General features: G+C 39.3%; 1 long non-coding RNA gene across 1 annotated transcript in view; it reads left to right on the top strand.

The window, feature by feature from the left end:
• Positions 1-989: 989 nt before the first annotated feature.
• The window catches only part of LOC133208591 (uncharacterized), a 68,666-nt gene continuing 48,155 nt past the window's right edge, over positions 990-21,500 (top strand). Inside the window, exon 1 of the long non-coding RNA XR_009724444.1 lies at positions 990-1,126. This is a non-coding gene — a long non-coding RNA (uncharacterized LOC133208591). The remainder of the gene's footprint in view (positions 1,127-21,500) is intronic.

The following is a 21,500-nucleotide window of genomic DNA, read 5'->3' as shown; positions in this document are numbered from 1 at the left end:
ATATAAATGTTAGGGCAACATTTCCCTGATGATGAGATTCATGAAGATGTCTAGGAAACCAGTAGACACTCCGCTTCTTCAAACTTTTAAATTGAACAAAGCAATACACAAGCAGTTGTAGAGAGGTTACTGAAATTATTTGCTCTGATCCTTAATTAACAAAATTTTATTATTGAAATTCAGAAAATGTATTCTTTCTCTTCCTTTGCAGTGCTTAGTTAAGGTACATGTCTTTGCCTGACACATTGTGATTGATATGAGGTTAACTAGGTAGGGAAAACCTCTAATGGGATGGGGTGACAAAAGTAACATAACCAAGTAATTCTGAGAATCACTACATTTACTCCCAAATATTTGAATCATAGTACCATGTATTTCATCATCTACAGCCAGACAGAAGGTGACAGCTCCTCAGATGAGATACATCTCATTTAACTTTGGTTGGTTGAAACAGGCAGCCGCACCTGAGGTAGCCTCCTTAAGTTACCTTTACTGTCAAGGGAAAGTAATAAGAAAAGGAAAAGAAGTAAGCATATTGTGGAGCACAGTCCATTTCATCTAATGTAGATGTCTGAAATAAGGTAAAAGAATGACACTTGAGTTGAATATTTCTTGGTGTGGCCTGTAATGGCTTTCTAGGACAGTAGCTAAGGTGGGATGACAAAGGCTTGCTCATTTTTGTCTAGGGTGGACATCACAATAGGCTTCTTTGTCACATGTAAGACAAACTGATGAAAAGGTCTATGATAAGCGGAACTACACCAAACAGGTATTTTGGTGATTCTGTAAAATACAGTTGTTCAGCTCCTGAGTGGGATGGGAAAGGCAGGCTCCTGACATTCTAATTTGAAATATGTTTCTTGTGACAATGCAAAGTGACAACTACTATTTTTAAACTCCTCAGGTGTTTAGGCCTCGTTGCAGCTGTGTCCTGCTTGTGACTTAATTAGGGCCTCACCAGCTCTTTTCAGTGGTCCACCCCAGCCTGCTTTGAGCATGCCAGATAAGGGTGTACTGGCCCTGTGTTTTGTTTCTTGTCTGGTCCACTGCTTTCTTTTGTGCATGAAGAGAAGGATCCCAGCTGTCCTTATACCAGCTTGCACCATACTCTCCACTTAGGCAGAGGGTAAGTTTTCATGCTATAGCTAAGGGCCTTTATTGATGGCAGCTGCTGGAAAACATGGTCTTGCTTTGCTCTTCTCTCCCCCAGCCATTGTTACCAGATCTAAGTTGTGCAGCCTCAGTGTGACTGATGTGGCTGCCTGGCTCAGTGAGGAACTGTTTCTTTTTTTCCTTTTCAGGGTTATTTTCCCACAGGATCAGCCAATTGATCTGGCTCACCTTGCAGGTACACTATTAGGTACAATATGCAGGAAGCAGGGATAGTATCTGGCCATAGGCTAACTGGGGTACAGGACTTCTTCCACCCCTTCAGCTGCATTGCTGCATTGTCTTAGCTGCAATATAAAATGAGAATAACTTAACTATGGGCTGTTCATCAAGTCAGTTATTACTCTGTGTGAACAAGAGTATTTTCAGTGTATATATAATTTTCATTGGTATCAATCAGGATTGGTTTTGCTGCTCTATAAATGAGTTTATATTGTTAAGGAAAGCCTTGAAAACCACATGATATTTGATGTTAGAACATTCCGTTCAATATGTTTTAAAACATCTTGAGTTGCTGAAGCAATGGGTGTGATTTATAGCTGTGCTATCAGGTTATGTGATGCTTAACAGTGTCAGAGTGTGCAAAGTTTGTTTTTTGGTTTGGGTTATGTTTTTTTTTTTTTGGCAAGTAAGAGTGAAAAAACACAAAATGGTGGTTATCACATGAGTTGCAGCACTGTCCTTGCTGGTCTGGGCTAGTTCCAAGCAGTAAGCAAATTCAGACATTCTTTGCTGTTCCATTCACATGTTGCTTGTCAACTTCCTGCTCTAAAATAGCGAGGAATGTTGCTATCAGCATCTAAACATTTATTGCTTCCTTCCCCAGCAGCAAGTGCAATCCACTGACAGGCCTCAAAGTATGGAACCTGCCCCAGAAACTTAGAGCGCCTCAGTAGGTGAATGGCTTTTAATGATTCCACTGCAACACAGACCCTTTTGGTTACAGGAAACGTGCTAATGTAGTTTACTATTATCTTTCACAACAGGAGTTCTCTTCAGGGAAAGAGTGATGTTTATTGTAATACTTGGATCTCATGAGATGTCTTGAGAAAAGTGAATCATTAGGGATCGGAAAGATGTTAAAATCTCTATAGAGGAAGCAATTTGACTGTGACTAGCAGTTACCTGAAAGAATAACTCTTATTGTTATTCCTACTCCATGTAGGATTTTCGCATCTTTTAAAATGATTTTCAGTTTTCCTTCTGGCAGCAATCTCCAAAAATCAGAGAACTTCAGACATCTCAGTGTTAAGTAGTCAAAATCACTACTTGCTTTTAAAAGGTTTGGCTTTATGGTAATACCACACGTATAAGTGGAAACGAAATGCTGTATTCTGCTGCCACATCTTTGTCATGGTGCCAGAACAACCAGCCACAAATTGATTCCACCAGCACTGAAGGAAGTATTATTTATGAAAAAGGAAATTATGTCCAAAGTTTGTGAAAGAGCCTTAACTCAGGATTTCCTGTGCTTTTAGTTTTTGTGTTATTTAGGAATGAGAGTCAGCAACCTTAACACCATCTTAATGCAATTTTGTGTGTGTGCTCTGGAATTTCCCTTGGTTTTTTGGAATGTAAGTGAAATGAAAGCATGAATGCAGATGAAATACAATTGAAAAAAAAAACACTTTTATGTAAGTAAATACCGTCAATTATAAATGTTTACATTTTTACTAATGGAAGAGAGATTAATAGTACCAAATATGTCAAATACATCCTTCCCTACCTGCCAACAAGGAGTTCAACCTCTTTCTGGCATCATCTATGAAGGGAAAAGAGCAGGGAATTTCCTTTAAGAAACCTCTTTGGTCTAGTCCACCACCAGTTTCTATAGAGACAGTATTCTCAAAAATCATCCTCATTTATAGCTATAAATAACTCCCACAGTTCAGTGCAAAAGTGGAGCTTAGCCATAGAATTTATTGGGATTAAGTTGGACATTATTTTGGTGAAATGGAAATCCAAGGTGGATCAAACGTTTCTGTGCAGTTCTCAGTGAGAATTTGTATAGCAATTGGGGATGGAAAAGTCATGCAGAGGCAGCCTGTTAGTGACACCATTTCATTCTGTGAAGGTTGTACCTATTGCTCACATCACAGGGAAGAATATTACTGCACTATGAACGAGGAGTTACATGCTGGACAAAGCGCATTAATAGGAGGACTGGTACGACCTTAACTTCTCTTCCCTGGCTGGTAATGCAGCCCCTGCATAGACCAAGAGTCTTGCACTTCTTTGTTGGTGTTTTTATGGCTTCTGAGTGCTGCAAAGCCATTGGGGTATTTTTCTTTATAATGGCCATATGAGAAAAGAATTGCAGTCTCTATCTTACTGATGGAGAAACAAGTCCCAGAGCAATAAAGAGCTTGATTTTTAACGTACTTTGACTCTTTGTTTAGAACCTTAAAACTGCTTAGATACATAAAGATGTAGGAAGGGCTGCAGGATTGCTTCCCAGTGAGTCAGCTGTGTCAAAGTGTGATCTCTGAGTGAAGCATCCCCCTCTCCCAACTCAGTGCCTTGGTTTCCATGGGAAGGAAAGCTGTGCACACAAGGCATAGAGCCCTGGAATGCAACTGCTCTACAGTCTAGACATGGCTATAGGCACCTACACAGGGATTTTGAATGCACCAGGTGCCTAATTTCTATTGTTCTCTATGGCAAACAGGCACTTAAGTGTCTCTGGAAATCCTACTGACTACTTACTGCATTCTTGAGCAGTCACTTAGAGGCAGAATTGTTAAACATCACAGAAGTAGCCTGTGGCTACCATGCTAACCACTGGGATATTCTTTCTTCTATGCCAATAAAGATTCATTAGAATGAGCTAAATTGATGCAAGTTCCCAGCAGGACTAGACACTTTTCCTGATGGGGCAGAAATGAGATCTGAAACCTCTGTCAGATGTCAGGAGCTGCTGGGGCTTCAAGCAAGGCTTAGGTACCAGGGAATATTTCCACAACAAGGCATTTGGTATTTTTATAAACCTGGCTCTGTTGTACTGTCCTGTCCTGTAAATCTTCATACTGGTGCTAAATACTGATTGGTTTCACCACAACAAAATTATTTAAATTGCTTTGCATATCTACAGCAAAATACCTTCATCGATAAATGCATTAGTGCAAATGAAAAGTTATGGAGGAAATGAAAATACTTAATTGGGGCAATATTAAATTCAATACATATTCTTAATAGTAAACATCATCAATATATGTGGTTAAGTCTGCAGTTTTTAAGTTTTAAATGTGTTAAACTAAAACTAGTTGTGAACAACAGAGAAAAAGAAGACTTTTTTTAGATGCCTCTACTTTTTGTAGATGCAAAAAAAAAATCAGTGGATCTATATTTCAAAATGAATATAATAACCTCTTTTGCCTAGAGTAGCATGGAGTGTTAACATCTCTTGATTTGCTGGAGATTGGAAGTCTCTACTAGATTTCTCTTCCAGCCTTCCTAATGCACAGTGCATCCAAGAAGGTTAAGATACAAAGCTGATATTTGAAATAGTTGTACTACCCTATTAGCAATTTTTTACCAGGACAGAGGGAAGAGTGCCTATGTGGCAAGCAACACTGTAGCATAGAGAAACCCAAAATAGAGTTAAAATAGCTAATTTGAATATGGCAATAATTTTGGTCGTAGCAATATGGGTTAATTCATACTGTTGCTTAGCAGGGAAACATAGCCTTCACGAGCTCCATACCACTGCAGTTTGTTTGCTTCTGGCCTTCAATGTATCTTCTTTAATGCTAGCTTGATAACTGCTTAATTACAAAGTGCAGTTGAGAAAATTTGCAGCACTGGCATCCAAAGGCAGCTGATGTGTCTCCAATTTTCATACCATGTTTTGTAGCCTGAAAAGTTTCCTTTGTTTTGTATAAATTGTGTTTTCACAGGGCACGCACATTCATATGTTTCCTGCAGTATGGTGTAGCTGTCTTGAATGCTGCTTCATTTAGACAGTCATAGTCTTCAGCAACAAAAATAGCTATGACAGGAATGGCCATTTTCATTACTAAATTGGTAACAATATTATTGGTACAGTGTGCTGGGGCAGGCTTAGCTGCCTACCAGGGTTTAATCCAAACCACAAAATTATATGCAAATATTGCAGAAGCCATGGCATGAAAAGCAAAATATCTGGATTAGCATCTTTAGCAACCAGTTATGTGAATGGTAGACACCTTGTTTCCTGAAGATTCATAAATCATGGAATACCACGTTGTAAGGGACCTGAAAGGTCATCTGGTCCAACCTTCCTTGGGAAAAGCAGGGTCTAAACAAGATGTCCCACCATGCTTCCCAGTTGAATCTTAAAAGTGTCCAATGTTGGGAAGTCCACCACTTCCCTGAGAAGGCTATTCCAATCCAACTAATGACAGGTCTCCACTTGGAAAAAGAGTGTGGCCAGTCATCCAGTTCCCCAGCCACGGCACAGACCTCTCATCAAGATCATAACGCATCAGTTTCTTTAGGATGTGGCTGTGGGAAATTGTAGGAAAGCCTTGGAGAAATCCAGGTAGACAATGACCACCACTCACACCACATCCACTGAGAAGGTTACTTTGTCATAGAAGACCATCATGTTTGTCAAGCACAGTTTACCCCTAGTGAATCCATGTTGGCTGTTACCAATCATGCTTCATTTGACCTGTGACAGTCCCCAGGAGGATTTGCTCCATAACCTTCCCAGGACTAAAGCAAGACTGATGAGCCTATAATTTCCTTGGATCTTCCTTTGAGCAAGTGTTGTAGATGGGGGTGACATTTGCCTTCTGCCACTGATTTACACAACTTCTCAAAGTTTATTGTGAGTGGCCTCGCAACAGCACCAGCCATCTCTCTTTTAACACCCTCAGGTGGATATTTTCAGGGCACATCAATCTGTAGGAGTCAAGCTCCTGTAACAGTTCACATACCAGCTCTTCTTCACTGATGATGATGGGTCTGTGTGCATCAACCTGGATTTTTGTTCCCAAGGCCTGGGGCCCAACAGTGCTGGTAAAGGCAGAGGTGAAGGAAGTGTTGAGAATCTCTGCCTTTTCAGCATTGTTGGTGACTAATTCCCTTCTCCTGCTTAACACAGGACAGTATTTTCATTCTGTTTCTGCTTGTTATTTATGTACCTGAAGAACCTTTCTTGTAGTACTTTTCCCTTCTGGTTTAGAGCAGACTAAGGAGCTTGCAGTTAAGCCAAAGGGTCTCTTGCTCCACCTGCTTCCCTTACCTTTAAAGGGGATGAACTGGTTTTGTGCTTCCAGGAGAGAGTTCTTGAAATATCCCAGCACTCAGTAGCTCCTTTATCCTCTGTGGAAGCTTTCTATGGAATCCCTCCCAGCTGAACTCTACCAAGCTGAAGTTTGCTCTTCTAAAATCTAAGACCTTTGTCTTAGTACTAACCTTCAGTGTGCTCAGGAGGATCCCAGGCTCCACAGTATTGTTATCACTTCAGCCAATGCTATCACTAACTGAGATATTACAAAGCAGGTTTTCTTGATTTGTGAGTAGCGTCCAGGATGTTTCATCTATGACTGGCACATCTAACATTTGCATGAGGAAGCAGTCCTGTACACATTCCAAGAACTTGGATGCACGTCATGTGAGCTGCTGTATTGTTCTTCCAGTGAATGTCTGGATAGTTGAAGTTGGCATAAGAACCAGGTTTTCTTGACCCAAATCTTGCTAATGACCCAAATATTGCCTTTTTTGCCATATTGTCTTTGTTTGAATGTTGGTAGCAGATACTTACGCTCAGATGCACCTTGAAGATGACCCCTCTGATCTTGATCCAGAGGCACTTGATAGAACTTCCAGAATTGCTGTAGTTGACTCTGTAGATTCAACATAGAACGCAACTCCTACTCTGCCCTGTTTTTATGAAACAGCCTATAGCCATCTGTCAAGATCCTCCACTCGCGTGAGTTGTCCTACCATTTCAGTTATTCCTGTGATATCATAACTTTCTGACTGAGTGCAAAGCTCCACTTCCTCCTTCTTGTTCCCCAGGCTGTAGGCATTTGTGCATCATAGTTGGATTTTCCAGTGACTAAGAAGGTGTGACCTCTACTTACCTATGTGTGAAGCACTCCTGTCTCAGTTTGCTTGATATTATGAAAATAAGGTCTTAATTTCTGTGAGATCACTTTTCTGCTGTGTTTGGTTGAAATTAATCAACAAACTCAAGACGGACATGGAAAGGAATAGATGGACACACACATACACATGTGGGATCTGTGAACCTCTTTCCTTAAGAAACCAGGCTAAAAATAGTAATGAACCAATAGCACAACTTAAAGTCTAGTTCGTTCATGACAGCAAAGGACTGCCATCGCTACTTTATAAAAGTCAAAGCCAAGCATTAACTAAATAACTAGCATAATCTATGAGCGTACTGAAATGTACTGGAAATATTTATGGAAATACTGGAATATACTGGAAATAATACTGGAAATATTTAGTTTTCCTGTAGGAGCATCTTTATAATTTTCAGCTGTTGTCAGAATTTTAAATATTAGCTAGAACTCTGTGGCTTTTTTAATTATATTTTTACAATTGTGATTACTGTACATATAACTGCAGGAGGTCTTTCACCCTCATTTGTTCTTTTCTTTCCATTTCTAAGAAATGTCTTTCCATCATAGTATTACTATTGCCAGTCTTTCATTCACAATAGGATCATTTCCAGGATTGAAGCAGACACATCTCCAGTGTAATAACTCTCACGGAACAAGTCCAGATCTAACTGCCTGATGGAGTCTTGATCCTGAGTAACAAATGGCAGCTGTACTGCCTTCCAGCTCTGACCAGGGGAACAGCAGCACTTCTGTTGCTATCCCTATTCACAGGAGCAGCAAAGCAGGATGTGTCTTGATCCTGAGTAACAAATGGCAGCTGTGCTGCCTTCCAGATCTGACCAGGGGAACAGCAGCATTTCTATTGCTATCCCTATTCACAGGAGCAGCAAAGGAGGATGTGGGGTTTTGCCAGTTCATGTTTGGCATGTGTTACAACGCTGACTGCCAGGCGGGTCAGTAATTGCATCTTTGGTGCTGTGGTTTGTGGCAGGTGAGCGATGTGGATAGGTAAACAGAGATGACACCGGCTGTCTCCTTGGTCTAGCTAAATGAACCAGATTGCCCTCTCTGTCGAACCCCCCAAAAGGTGGTAGTGGTATGATTTTTAACCTCCTGAATTTCCAATATTGCCTCTTTTATCTAGACAAAACTTATTTTCTATGCACTGTCTGTGGCCTGCTCTTTTATTGGCTGCAGAAGTCTCACGTTGGAACAGAAAGTCCTAGGACAGCTAAGTCAAATTAACAGAAGGTGCAATGTCAGTGAACTAAATTAAACCTGGCAATTATCTTCATGTGTGGATAATCTGTGGCAGAGGTAGAGTAACCTTAAAATAAAATTCACCATCAGCTCGAGTCAATCGAGCAGCTCACTGCTGTTACCTGCTGCTGTTAACACACATTCACCACTCCCTTGTGCAAGCCCTGGCACTTGTAAGACACGTATTAAACTTATCCCACACAATCAATCAGAAAAAATACCAGAGAAGCAAATTATTTTTCTCTAAGGCCATTGAGCTGAACCACCCCAACACAAGGACATGAGAGGATGGACAGAAACAGGGACATGGGAAGGAGTATGACTGACACTTTCCATAGCAGTAAAATGTTAGATTTTCCCAGGCATATTATTGGACTATCTGTTTTAAGGCATCATGGAAGAGGGGGATTTGATCAGAGCAAAGGCTGACCAACCAACTGGTAGCTCTGTGGACAGTAGACACAGATTAGGTTTTCTTTGGATTTGCATTTCAAGATTGATCTTGCATGGGTGTTCTGTCTGGTCTACCAAGGTCTGAGCTCACACCTTTGAGGGATTTAAAGAGCCTCTGTCACAAGGTTCTGTCTTTTCTACTTGGTTAAAACTTTTTAGAAACTTTTTAGGAACTTAATATCTATCAGACGTCCATCGCTTGCAAAAGTTGACTGAAATTGGCCAACTGGATCTAAGTTATTATATAAAGAAGCACTTTTACAGACTGAGACAGAAAGTACAATATCACCGAATTTTTCTTAGTAAAAGAAGGAAAGTATCATATTATTAATGTTCCATTTTTAGCAATTGAAATTTTAAAAGAATCACAAAAATGTCAACATTGGAAAGGAAAAAGATTGTTACCATCTTATAAACAATTATTCAAAATGTGTTGCCAATCTAATAAAAGTAGAATCCAACATATATTTTAGGTCTTTATGGATCCTAGAGCCTCATAGACAGTGCTAGTATGTACTTTATCCATATATAAAGTGCAAGAAACAAAAATATTCATAATATGCATACCTTTCCAGGAAGGTAGCTTAATAAAGACACCCAAGACTAGAGAGACAATTGCACCATGGACCTGTCGTCATATAGGTTGTAATTCTAATTTACAGCAGCAATAGCACAGCCTGCATGACACTTACTTGTGTCAATAACATTCTATTATTTCTAAGAGCTGCAGAGTGAACTTTTATCAATCTCCCAATACTAAATATATCAAGATGTGACAATCACTCCTTTCCTTATGGATTAAATAACAATTTGAGAAGTCATATTTGGATCTACTGAGCAACATGCCTGCTGCCAGGCATTGACAGCAAACCACAGTAGTTAATTTGACTCTGTGGAACATTTGAAAGCAGGCAAGCTTGAATCATGAGCCTTAAGCATGTTTGAAGTTTTACTTCCATATTTCAGCAAATCAATCATATATATCTATTAATATTTTCAGTTATTTTTATTTAAAAGTACCTTCATACATGTTAAAGCACAACAGAAAGGAATGCTTAGAGATCCTGTTGCTAATGAAGTGCCCTCAATTGAAATTCCTCTCACAAATATCCTTACACAGAGGAAATATTTTTCCCCTCATAAACTTCACTCCCATTAGAGAAAATTTTATATGTTGACTATAAGATAGAAGGAAATTCTCAAAGCCTCACAAGCCTTTCCTGATTAAGATAAACAATTTAATTACCTACCTGAATCGTTAGTGTGCTTCAGTAGGCTGAGTGACAGATCTCACTCCTAACAGACTATTTTGCTTGTCTGCCTGGCCTAGATCATGTACAATGCTTCAAATTCATGAAAAACAAAAGCCCAGTCATTTACATTACTTTATTATCCTTGCTCATCAAGTAGGAAATAAACTCTGAGGTTGGGCCATTTATATGCCCTCAGTGTGGGAATATTTTAGCGATCCTTCTTGCTTCGATGTTTTGTTGAGGACCTCAAACAGCAATCATAAAGGTGATATCAGCTCTGGCCTTTGGGTTTTCTTACAGTAGGACACTGTCAGAGGTTAGTTGCATGTACCACCCAAGGTTAGAAGGGATGCGGGTGAGAGCAACAAGGACCCCCACTTGGCAGAAACTGCTAAAAGGTAAGAACAGAGAATCTGGTAGAAAAAATAAATACTGTCTATAGTCATAGATCTTCATGGCAAAAGAGGTGGACATATGGAAGCCAATGTAGACATGACTTTTGCTCATGCTGACAAAGGTTTCCCTGGTACCTGTTGTGTCCTAATTGATTTGGCTTTCTCCACAAGCCCTGCAGTGACCAAGCTTCACATCTCTCCCTGTTCACAACAAAAATGGCAGCTTTGATTGAAGCTGCACTAGGCCTCTCCTGGTGATTAGTGTGCACATAACAAAGACATCAGAAGGGAATGGATTTGCATGTCTCAGCCAATTCCCTACAAAAACCCATGTACAGTTAGTAACTTAGAGAAGAGACACTGAGCTGGGGGCAGTGATTTCTTAAACTGCAAAAGCAAAAGCTAGTTTTGCCAGAGCTTGTCTGACCATGCCCTAACTCCCCCTTTCGAAGTGCACAACTAGCCTAAGAAAAGCCAGTGCTACCCATTAAAAAGTCTTTGAAGATACCTTTAAAAACTGTCAGGTTGACTATGTGATCATGTATGTGTGTGAGAAAATAGCTGATTTTATCTCTAAAATTAGAAGGGTATCCCAACTGTGGGTAGTTTTGTATATCAGGAACAAATGTTAATTTGGCACAAAATAGTCTATAAACTGCTAAGAAGGCTGAAAATGGGAGCTAGGTACTTTACATTATTGAACACCAACTGAAACCCACCATAAGTCAGTAACGGGAGCTCTTAGGAGTTCCAGTTGATCTGATGATGTTCTATATCCCAATATGAAATAATCGAGGAGTTTCAATCCTAGTTTCAATCTAGGAAATAATCTAGGAGTTTCCCAATATGAATCATTTCCCAATATGAAATAATCTAGGAGTTTCAATCCTACAGATCCTAGTAAGCAGATGTTACCAGCACCAGCTCCTTCCCTTCAGCCACAAGTAAACAAAAAATAGCAGCTGCTATTGCATCAGGGAAGGATAAAACAGTATTTCTCATCTGCACATTTTCTGTTGCTCCTTGTGGAGGCCTGTTCATGGGATCAGATGAAAAGATGTCACAGAAAGTTCTTGTTCTGAATAATTCTATTCCTGATGTTGTTAATCCAGTACCTTTCATAAGCATTAAGTTTCAATTAAGCATGTCTGAAGTCTTTTGACTGTTTATCTTTTTGTTTTTTACTCTATTAAACCACTCCATCTATGAGAAATGTATAGAAAGGAAAAAAATCAGTGTGCAAAAGCAAACAGGGAGCTCTGTCTTTTGAATTACTGGATAATTCTTTTGTGGTAGTGTAAAGGTTTTTATTACAGCTGTTATTGTTGGGTTTGTGTTTTTTGTGTTTGTTTTTTTTTTTTAATAGAAGGTATTTGGGGTTTTTTTTCAGCTTCTTTGCACTATAAATAGGCATCCGTTTTCAAAATCTCTCAAAAGTAGTAGTGTTCTGTGCGTAAATGTTAATCAGCTTATACAGTGTATCAACCTCCTGTCCCTTTAATGAGATTAAGCTCCTCTTGCTGAGTGTGAGATTTCCTGAGGTGTTCTATTCTTCTTGCCATTTCTATCAGAGGAAGACCCCACCCTTCCTGTGCCAGTATATTACACACACATTATAAAGATAATCCCTGCCCTGACAGAAAAAAATCTCTTTATGCACTGTTCTACATTAAAGGTGAGTTTCACAGTACATCTTTTACCAAAGCCAGACTACCACTGGCCAAAATGGGGAAATGCCCCTGCTGGCCATTCACTCATCTTTTTTGGGAGCATCACTGGCTTGTAAACTAAGATGCTAAAGTCATACAGTGTGAGTATCCTTACCTAGTTCAGCACAGAAAAGGCTATAGCTGATGCACATTGTGTTTCTTTGGGCCACAGGAGCCATTTTGAGCAGCCCCAGTTGCCTTCTAAGTTATGCCTTTATGACTGTTTCTGGAGCTGCAAGGTGATATATGTTTGAAATTTATTCCAGTTTAAAATAACATTCCTTCTTCTCCAACGCTTTTTTTGCCAGGTGGCATCATGTGCCCCACCACAAGTGAGCGTGCAGTGCAAGGTAGTGCTCGGCAGCAGGGACAAGCAGAATGTCTGGTCCTCAGACCTCTGTCCACTGTGTCTTTAGTTAAAACAGGCAATTAGAAGTGACAATTTTTTGTGAGTATAAAAGAAATATAGAATAAAACTGTGATAAAACAAACCAGTATTAATTCCATAGTGTATGAATGTGTGTAAGTCTATGTACAAACATACACACAACACACATGAAGAAAGACTTTTCTCCTTGTAAGAGGCAGTAGTCTAGTTCTTAGCCATTAGCTGTTCTCTACTGATTACTTTGAAGGTCCACAACACAAGGAAGCTTCACAGCCACGCTCTAAAGTTTCCTAGTGCCCTTGGGTGTCTTATACCAGGAATGGGAAAAGAGAATGTGGAGAGACTTGAAGTCTTGCTTCTTTGTCTTCCCTGCAGCTGGCTTTAGGCACAAACAAAACAGTTGTTTGAAAAGACTGGAGCCATGGCTCCAAGACCTGCTTCACCTATAGTTAGGTGCCTTTGGAAAGCTGAGTTCTCTGCTGTTGCTGAGAAGCTTGGGATGTCCATGAATCAGTTACCGTGGTGACATCTTCCCACAGCAACAGATCTGTCTATCTCCCTCCCTGTCTGCTTATTCACCTCTAAACCATTCTTTTCTAAGCTAATTCCCTTCTTTAGTCCAGAATGGCAGTGACAACAAATACTTAAACCCTTCACCTAAATAACAATACCTTGGGACCAGCTCTTGGAGGCTGCTAATGTGCAAGCATGTCTCTGCATATGGAAAAAAAACCCCACCAATATTTACAAGAAATCTTGCCCTTATAACTTCTTTAATACAAAGGAGTTTGACACACTAGGCATTTTCCTCCTTTTCCTCAGATATTGGAGAATCTTGTACCAGAACAGGGAAGATACTGGAGCCTGAATGAAAGCTATAAAGCACTTTGCCATGTCATCCATCTTCATTGTCCCTTCTGGGAGTCACAGAAATAGAGGAGACACCCAATCTGGGAGCCGAAGCCACCTAGCAACCATAGGCTGAATGAGGGCTTGGAATGCTCTGCCATTTCATTTATCTTTTCAGTCCCTCCTGGCAACCAGAGAAACAGCAGTTGAAGGCACAGCCCATCCGGAAACCAGAGACAGCCAGCACCGGCCCCTGAGTAAAAGTCTGAAAGAAAACTATCCCATCCATCTCCTGGTTCCCACGTGCTGCACTGTACCTGGCACAGGAATCAGTTAGGTAAACAAATGCTGTCACAGCCCCTGCAACTCTGAAAAATGATGTAAGCTCTCCATGCTGATGAGAAATACAGTCTGCTCCAGGGCCACAGAGCAGCTTGTACTTCCCATTATGGCATGAACCAAGCCTGTTAGGAACAGCCTTGTCTCACTGCATGTGTCTGTACTAATGCACCCCACTTGTGGTGTGTTGAAAATCAAGGTTGTATGCAACTTTGACACTGATGATTGAAGAAAAGGCAACAGACATTTCATTAGGCAGTTTTGGTGGGAGAGTAGAAATGTATTCCCTCCAAACTCGCTATTAAAACCACCTCAGCCTACTCAAGTGTATCGTCAGGTATGAGGTCTAATCACCCAGCACTTTATTTATTCTCAAAATGTGCAGACTGGGAGAATGGAGATTCTAGAAATTCTCACAGAGGAAATATAAGGTAATGAGCTTTTTTTTTTTTCAGGTAATAAAAGCAAAGTCATCCAGGGAGTGTATAGATTAAAGATGCAACTGTACTTTTTCAGGCAATGACTATAAGACAGTGGATTTGGTGCTAAGGGTTCCTCACCTCACCAAGGCTAATATTTGGAGTAAAAGATAAACTACTTTATATACAAATGAATACATTTAAACCATATTATTCAAAATAACTAGTGTCTTATCCTACAATTCCACTCATTTCATGGACAGTGATTCTGGGTTTGGTTTATTTCAGAAACATCTTTTTTTCTTTAGTTTGCTGAATAATAAACTTGGGTGGGTTTAGTTTCAGTTAATTCATTTTGACTTTATTTTAATAATTAATTTCTATTTTCCTTTGCTATTTTTGTATATATCTCTAACCTAATGTTAAACTATGAAAATAAATCCCTGTATATTCTTCACTGTACTTACTGGAGCCTTTTAACCTTGAGCTAATAATGCTCTGCAATAATGAAGAAAGAGGGTGTAAAATCAGACTCAGAGCATAAGTGTTTTCCAATATTTTACATAGGAATAGCAAACCAATTTCAGTTCCTATGTCTGCAAGCACTAAAACCAAGAATTAGTTTGGTGATAGTGAAAGCACAATTTGTTTTGTCATGTACTGGAAAGATCTACTAGTCTACATTGTGTAAGTTGCCGATAGGGATCATAGGTTGTCCATCACACCATCTGCCTTTCATTCAGCAGGCTTCCAATTTCCTACAGATAGTAGAACAGCTGGGAACAAGCCAGCCTTGAGTCACAGAGCTGGGTGCTGTCAGCATATTGCTGCCATTGTAGCTCAGGGCATTGCACACTCTTTCCCACAAGTCTTGCTGAAGTGCTCTTGAATAGGAATGGTGAAAGGTCATGAGTAAAAGGAGTAACTGGAGGAATGATCAAAGCCATATTAAAGTATAACTGTTCATCCTGGTGAGGATGGTTACAGCCAGGTCTGCAAAACCTCCTCCCTAATCAATGACATTGAAAGCAGCAAAGATGTGGAGTAGCATTACTGTGACTGTTCTGACTGGATTAATGACAACAGTAGGAAAGTTCTTACGTGTCTCTTATTACATCAAGATGCTCATTAAAGCCTCTAATGGAATAATGAAAAGATTAGTCAAAAACTGCCTTTTCAAGCTCCTCTTATCAATACTGGCAAAACAAATCACTTTCTCACCATGGCATCTTTAATTTAATTCTCAAGCCATTCTGGAAACATAATAGTTCATTAGAGTTTACAAGACTTGAAAGCTTTTGGTAAGTCTTTCCATTGATTAAAAATGCTTAGAAAACTGCAAAGTGCAAAATAAGTCCATTTCAAATATTTGCAAACCAAGAACAGAAATGTTTTTCAATTTCTGATAAAAGCAGGTTTTCAGCTTCTAATAAATTCAAATATTGATGTAAAGTTTGGTGTCCCAGAAGGGTCTTGTTCTGTGACTAGGCATTTTCTTGACATTTTATTCTCGGGTCAGTGCTTCCATTGTTGCTACAGCTAAGACAACTGGAAATTGGAAACCCATTCGTCATGTTAAGTTGCTAACTAGAATGAAAGTACAAGCAAGCCGCTGTGACCAGCCTTTCCATCTCCCCAGTGAAAGTGATCTCATTGATTTCTCCATGGAAGTGAATGCCAAAGAACAGCACTATCCAGTGGTTAGGGTACAAGACTGGAAATGACATTTTCTCCTCACTGGCCTGCCTTAGCTAAGTGAGCAGTGTTTGACAAGAAGCATAATGTGTCCATTCCTCAATGGGCTTACCTGCAAAAACTTCAGGATAGCAATATATACCAGTGTTTGAAATACCTAAACATGAATGTGAAACTGATGCCAAGTATTCCTTTGTCTAAGGAAGTAAAGCTTATATAGCTGAGGTGTCTTTCATTTCACAGTTATTTTCTCAATCAGATTAGACAGTCACTAAGAGCATTTGTAGTTATTTAGTTACTGAAATTTCCTGAAAATTGTCAAATGAGCAGAGAGAATCAAACTGGCATTCCTCCTCTCTCCCACTGCCCTTTCAGGGAAATACTACAGTGTGATCCCAACAGTTACCTATCCTGCTTGTCCTGACTCTGCAGCTGTTGTGTACACCACATCTAACCTATCTGCACACGGAGCTACAATTCAGCCACTGCCTGTGCTGTTTCTTCTTATCTTATTGAGAGGTATAGGAGAAAGCTATGGATACTGTGAGAGAGTAATATAAGGGAACTGGGATTTTGCCCTTATTTCTTAAAGGGCACATAGGATGCAGCTGCATAAGAAAGCAGATTTCCCTGGTTCCTCTCCTTATGGAATAGTCTATTACTAGTAATTGGCCATGATCTATCAATAGCTTTAAATTGAAAATCGATTTCTTCATGTTGCCTTGCTCTTATATAGTAAGACTAGGGGAAAGCCTTCAGGTAGAAGTCATGTCCCCATCAAACATGTGATTTCATTTAGTATTTTCTGTTTCATGTTTGTGGTAGGGCATTTACTCCAGTTATTACATTTCAACTAAACAGGCAGTAACCTCCAGTTGAAGGGCGGCAATTCATTAAATTGAACAGTTCTATTACTTAATATAGTCAGGCTTACCCTGAGAAAAAAAAGCAATGTTTTAGGGAGAACATGGCAAGTGACTCCAATTTAAATTAAGGTAATATAGCATTTGTGTAAATACTACTTTAAGCTCCTGTTGTTTCAGTTTATTTTAAACCACTTAAAAGTGGAATATACCTGACTGAAATAAAGTACCGATTTTCACTCAATTAAATTGGTTTTAAACTGACTTGATGTAAGCAGTGAAGCTTCCTAATGTACACAGATACTGAGGATTTTCTAGCACGTGAACTAGAAGGAAAAGTACTTTGCCTAAATTTATCCCTCTTGAAAATGAAAAGCTAATGAACTGAAAAAGCGGTATTTGCTAATCTTTAAACAAGAGATGGAGTATAGAAGGGATACAATGCTCAAGGAACAAATTGTTTAGTTCATTTGAATTGTTTATTAATTCCAGGACAGAGGCATTATTTTAGTAGCAATACATCTGATATTCTTTATTGTCCCTTTTTTTCCCAGCTCTGTTTTTATTTTTAAAATTCCACAGTTATTCCTATTTTTATAGCCTTTTATATTTCACAATAATATACTAAAGATTTTGCAGGTAATCTTTGGGCTTTGGGGATTATTTTTAAATGCTCTGAAAATAGACTGAAGGACAGGAAAGGATATAACATCTTCAAGACAGGAGCCCATTTCTTTATGTTACAGCAGGAATCCAAGCAAAAAAACTTAACATGAGAGACACTTCAACTACAATCTTAACCTGATAACACTGAAATTATTTCTCAATTAGATTACTTGACAGAGATCTTCCTAGTCACATCACAGTGAAATAGTAATTAAATTGAGCAATTCTGGTAACACTACTGCCTTATTTTTTTATAAACTTATTTTTGTTAGCTAGTGTATGTTCAGTACCAGCCAGTCATAATTGAAGATGTTTAGTGGTTTATGTGGTTTCATGTCAATCAGTCAGCTTTTCCCTTGGAATTTACATTGCATGTTTTATTGTTTTTTCTCACCACCCTACAACACAAATAAAGAAGTTATTTTCACAATAGCCTTATTATGTTGCATTAGGAATTAAGATCTAGAGAAATCAAACACTTTAGCTCACCCACAGGCTGTGGCAAACAGGGCAAAAGGCTGAAACTGCAAAATGAAGGTTGAAGAATTGAATCCAAGTAATTCTTCTTGTAGGTTAGTCGCTTGTCTCACAAACTCTTCCTCTTTTCTTGTCTGCAGCAAGAGTCTCATCTCAAGAGCAAATCAGCCAAACTACCTTGTATCTTTTGCTGGACATGTTTCTTTATTTGCATAATGAGATACTCTTTACAGTAGTTCGGTGTCACTTCCCCAAAGTAAGTAAACACAAAATGTTTGATATGACGGTCCAAAACAGTAGCTCTCAAATCTTTTTAGATCAGGACTGCCTTTCTGCCACTGTCTTTGGCAACCTAATAAACTATGCTACCCACCCCCTTCTTAAGAGAGAGTTTCTTAAAAACAAATTGCACCTCAGCCTCCAGTAAAACAGAATCCCCAGTGCAAACCTTTTCTTCAAATTCTGCACCTCAGCTTCCAGAAAAATATCCTTTCATTCCCCTGCTCTTTTAGTTGAGCCCACTGAAAACTCATATTTTTCCTGATGCATCTCATCAGTATTCTTGCCTGGTACTCCAACTCAATAGAGAAGCTCTGAGAAAGTCATATTTCTGTCTCACAGTTGTTAACAGCTGAGCCCTTTAGCTGCCTCTAGCCAGTCAGATGCTGCTCTCACAGGAAGCACATCTCTGTTGTTGGATGCTGGATGCTGGTTCTATCACTGTGGTGCATCTCCAAACTTAGTACAACTCAAGGCACAGGGAAGGATGAAGAGAAAGAGCCACCATCAACATACTGGAGCTAAAACCACAGACTTTGGCTACCTCCCACTGACTTAGGGTAGAATCATAGAATGGTTAGGGTTGGAAAGGACCTTAAGATCATCAAGTTCCAACCCCCCTGCCATGAGCAGGGACACCTCGCTCTAAACCATATCACCCAAGGCTCTGTCCAACCTAGCCTTGAACACTGCTAGGGATGGAGCATTCACAACTTCCTTGGGCAACCCATTCCAGTGCCTCACCACCCTCATAGTAAAGAACTTCCTCCTTATATCCAACATAAATTTCCCCTAAGTTTTAACCCATTACCCCTTTTCCTATCACTACAGTCCCTAATGAAGAGTCATTAGCCCAGCATCCTTGTAGGCCCCCTTCAGATACTGGAAGGTCACTGTGAGTTCTAATATAAATGTTGGAAAAGGAAAGAGAAGAGGATAGAGAAAAGTCAATGACCTTTTATTGGAATATGTCTCCAGAGTACCTTTCCAGCCCATAGGATTGGTCTGGCATCATCATCCTTCACTGGGAAGCACAGGCTTAGGTACAAACAGACACCTATAGATAGTCTGGGACCATTCTGTTCCTGCAGATGCAGTTCATCTCTTGCTTAGAACCAGTTATAAGAATATCTAAAGCTGGTTGAGGGAGTCATTACAAATAGGAGAAATATATACTTTGAAATGTTAAAGTTCTTTTTTTGTTTCACAGTTTTTGTTAAGATATAGTAATTAGATCTAATTATTTAATTTGCCTTTTTTCTCTAATTTTCTTCAAATCAGCAGCATGAATAGCACTGCTTCTGGGGATTTGCTGTTTTCCAAATTCTTTTAGTTATTCTGATCAACGGGATTGCTAGAAATCACTACCTTTAATATCATGAGTTGGTTACCTTTAAAAACATAACAACAGACCAGAAACATGACCCATGTCCTCACCAGCAGAGATGTGAAAATGCAATTTTTATTTCTAAAGCCTTATCTGTCCATCGTTATCCTCCTAATAGATAAACACTGATTGCCCTGCAGTAAAAGTTCTCCATTTATGATAATATTAAACAGCTTACCATTTGCCTTGATGTTTCTAGTTGTTGGCTGTTTGTATTTTAAGTAGCTTCTCTTACATCTCTACTACATCTCTCCTAGAGTAGTTTATCTTTCATTCACCTAGCTTTGTTTTTAGCCTTGTTTTCTCAGGTTTTCTAACCATATGCAATTACACCATCTATCCATAGTTATTTTCTTCCTTCCCTCCTCCCTCCAGTAATTCTAGAACTTGTCCAAAGTCAGTCATTTTTGACAGTCTGCATGCACACAGCATAGAGCTCACCATGGAGTGTTCATCTCCTTACCAGTCTGGTGGTTTAGTACTCATGAAAGTGCTATGTGTAGGGACCTGTGTAGGATAAATGGAAAGCATTGCGGGGGAGTTATGGGAGGTAGCCATTTTGCAGTGGGAGTGTAAAGTAATATAAGTGAGAAATTTCTTTACAGTTATTAGATTATTAGATTTATATTTTGTAGGAATGATACTCATATATATATATACCTATATATGCACACATATATCTTAAAATGGTAAAAAATGTGTGTATATATAATATGTATGCATCACAATGCAAAAGTATTTTCCATATAATGGACGTAAGTTCCAAATACAATCAAGTGACGTAAAGAAAACTGGTAAATCTTTGCAAAAAACAGTAAGGTAAAATAGGTTTTTGCTATCAGGATGAAACAGATTTTTAGCAGTAAAGGTTGCTGGAACAAAAGGCAACCTCTTTGGACCCTTTGATGAATGGGACTAGCATGCATTATAAGAAATTTTTTTAGCATTCTCAATTCATTGCAACAAGGCAGCACCTGAGTATACAAAGAAGCAACAACTTAAGTTTGTGCCAGAATTTCAAAATGCAGAGACTCTGCCCTATCCAGTTCTGCTTCTGCTTGCACAGTTGTAATAGCATCCAAGAGAGACATGGGAGTAGAAAAATAAAAAATGTAACTTTTAAAACTCTACAGCAAGATTTGACAGCCTGCCTGCAAGAGCTTTGTTATACCATCAGAACTGGAGATACTTGCCCTTCAATTGCTAAACTAGTGGCTTGGAGTTATGACTGTGACAATATAGTGCCATACAAAGGTATCCAGCTGCACTCACATGGTGGCAATGTGCTTTAATGATAACAGTACACAGGGAATTTGGTGTGACAAAGTAAATACAACCAAACCAGAAGGGAGGACATTCTAAAGGCAGCTAGAATATCCTTTCTGCTGTATTACAGATTTGCTACTAATTCTAGAATGTGAAGTGATAAAGCAAAAGACGTGGGAAATTCTAGCACTGATTTTAAATGATTAGCTGAGATTCTGGTCAGACTGTAGCTGTGGCAGTTCAAGATACCGGTGGCTAAAGATGCCAGGAGCTGGACATACTAAGGATATTCAGTTCCATCCTGAAAAGTTAATATCATATAATGTACCAATCAGATTACTGTGGTCCTCATCTGAATCAGGCTGAATAGCTGCATGGCTGCAACTGTGTTACATGATGCAAGTGATATCTAGATTGGCTGGTCCAATGCAGTAGTAGCTTAGGTCTGGACAATCTTGTTGGTGAAGAAAGATGAGCAGGTGGCTGGACAGTTTTCTTCAGATCCACAACTGATACTAGAGACAAGGACTAGATTTATGCTTCAATCAAGAACAGCGT

Source organism: Neopsephotus bourkii, unplaced genomic scaffold (assembly GCF_033783945.1).
Source record: "Neopsephotus bourkii isolate Nb327-2 ecotype Australia unplaced genomic scaffold, CSIRO-AGI_Nbou_v1 NB_272, whole genome shotgun sequence".
In the NCBI taxonomy this organism is placed as follows: Eukaryota; Metazoa; Chordata; class Aves; order Psittaciformes; family Psittacidae; genus Neopsephotus; species Neopsephotus bourkii.
This window is presented reverse-complemented; position numbering and strand designations above follow the sequence as displayed.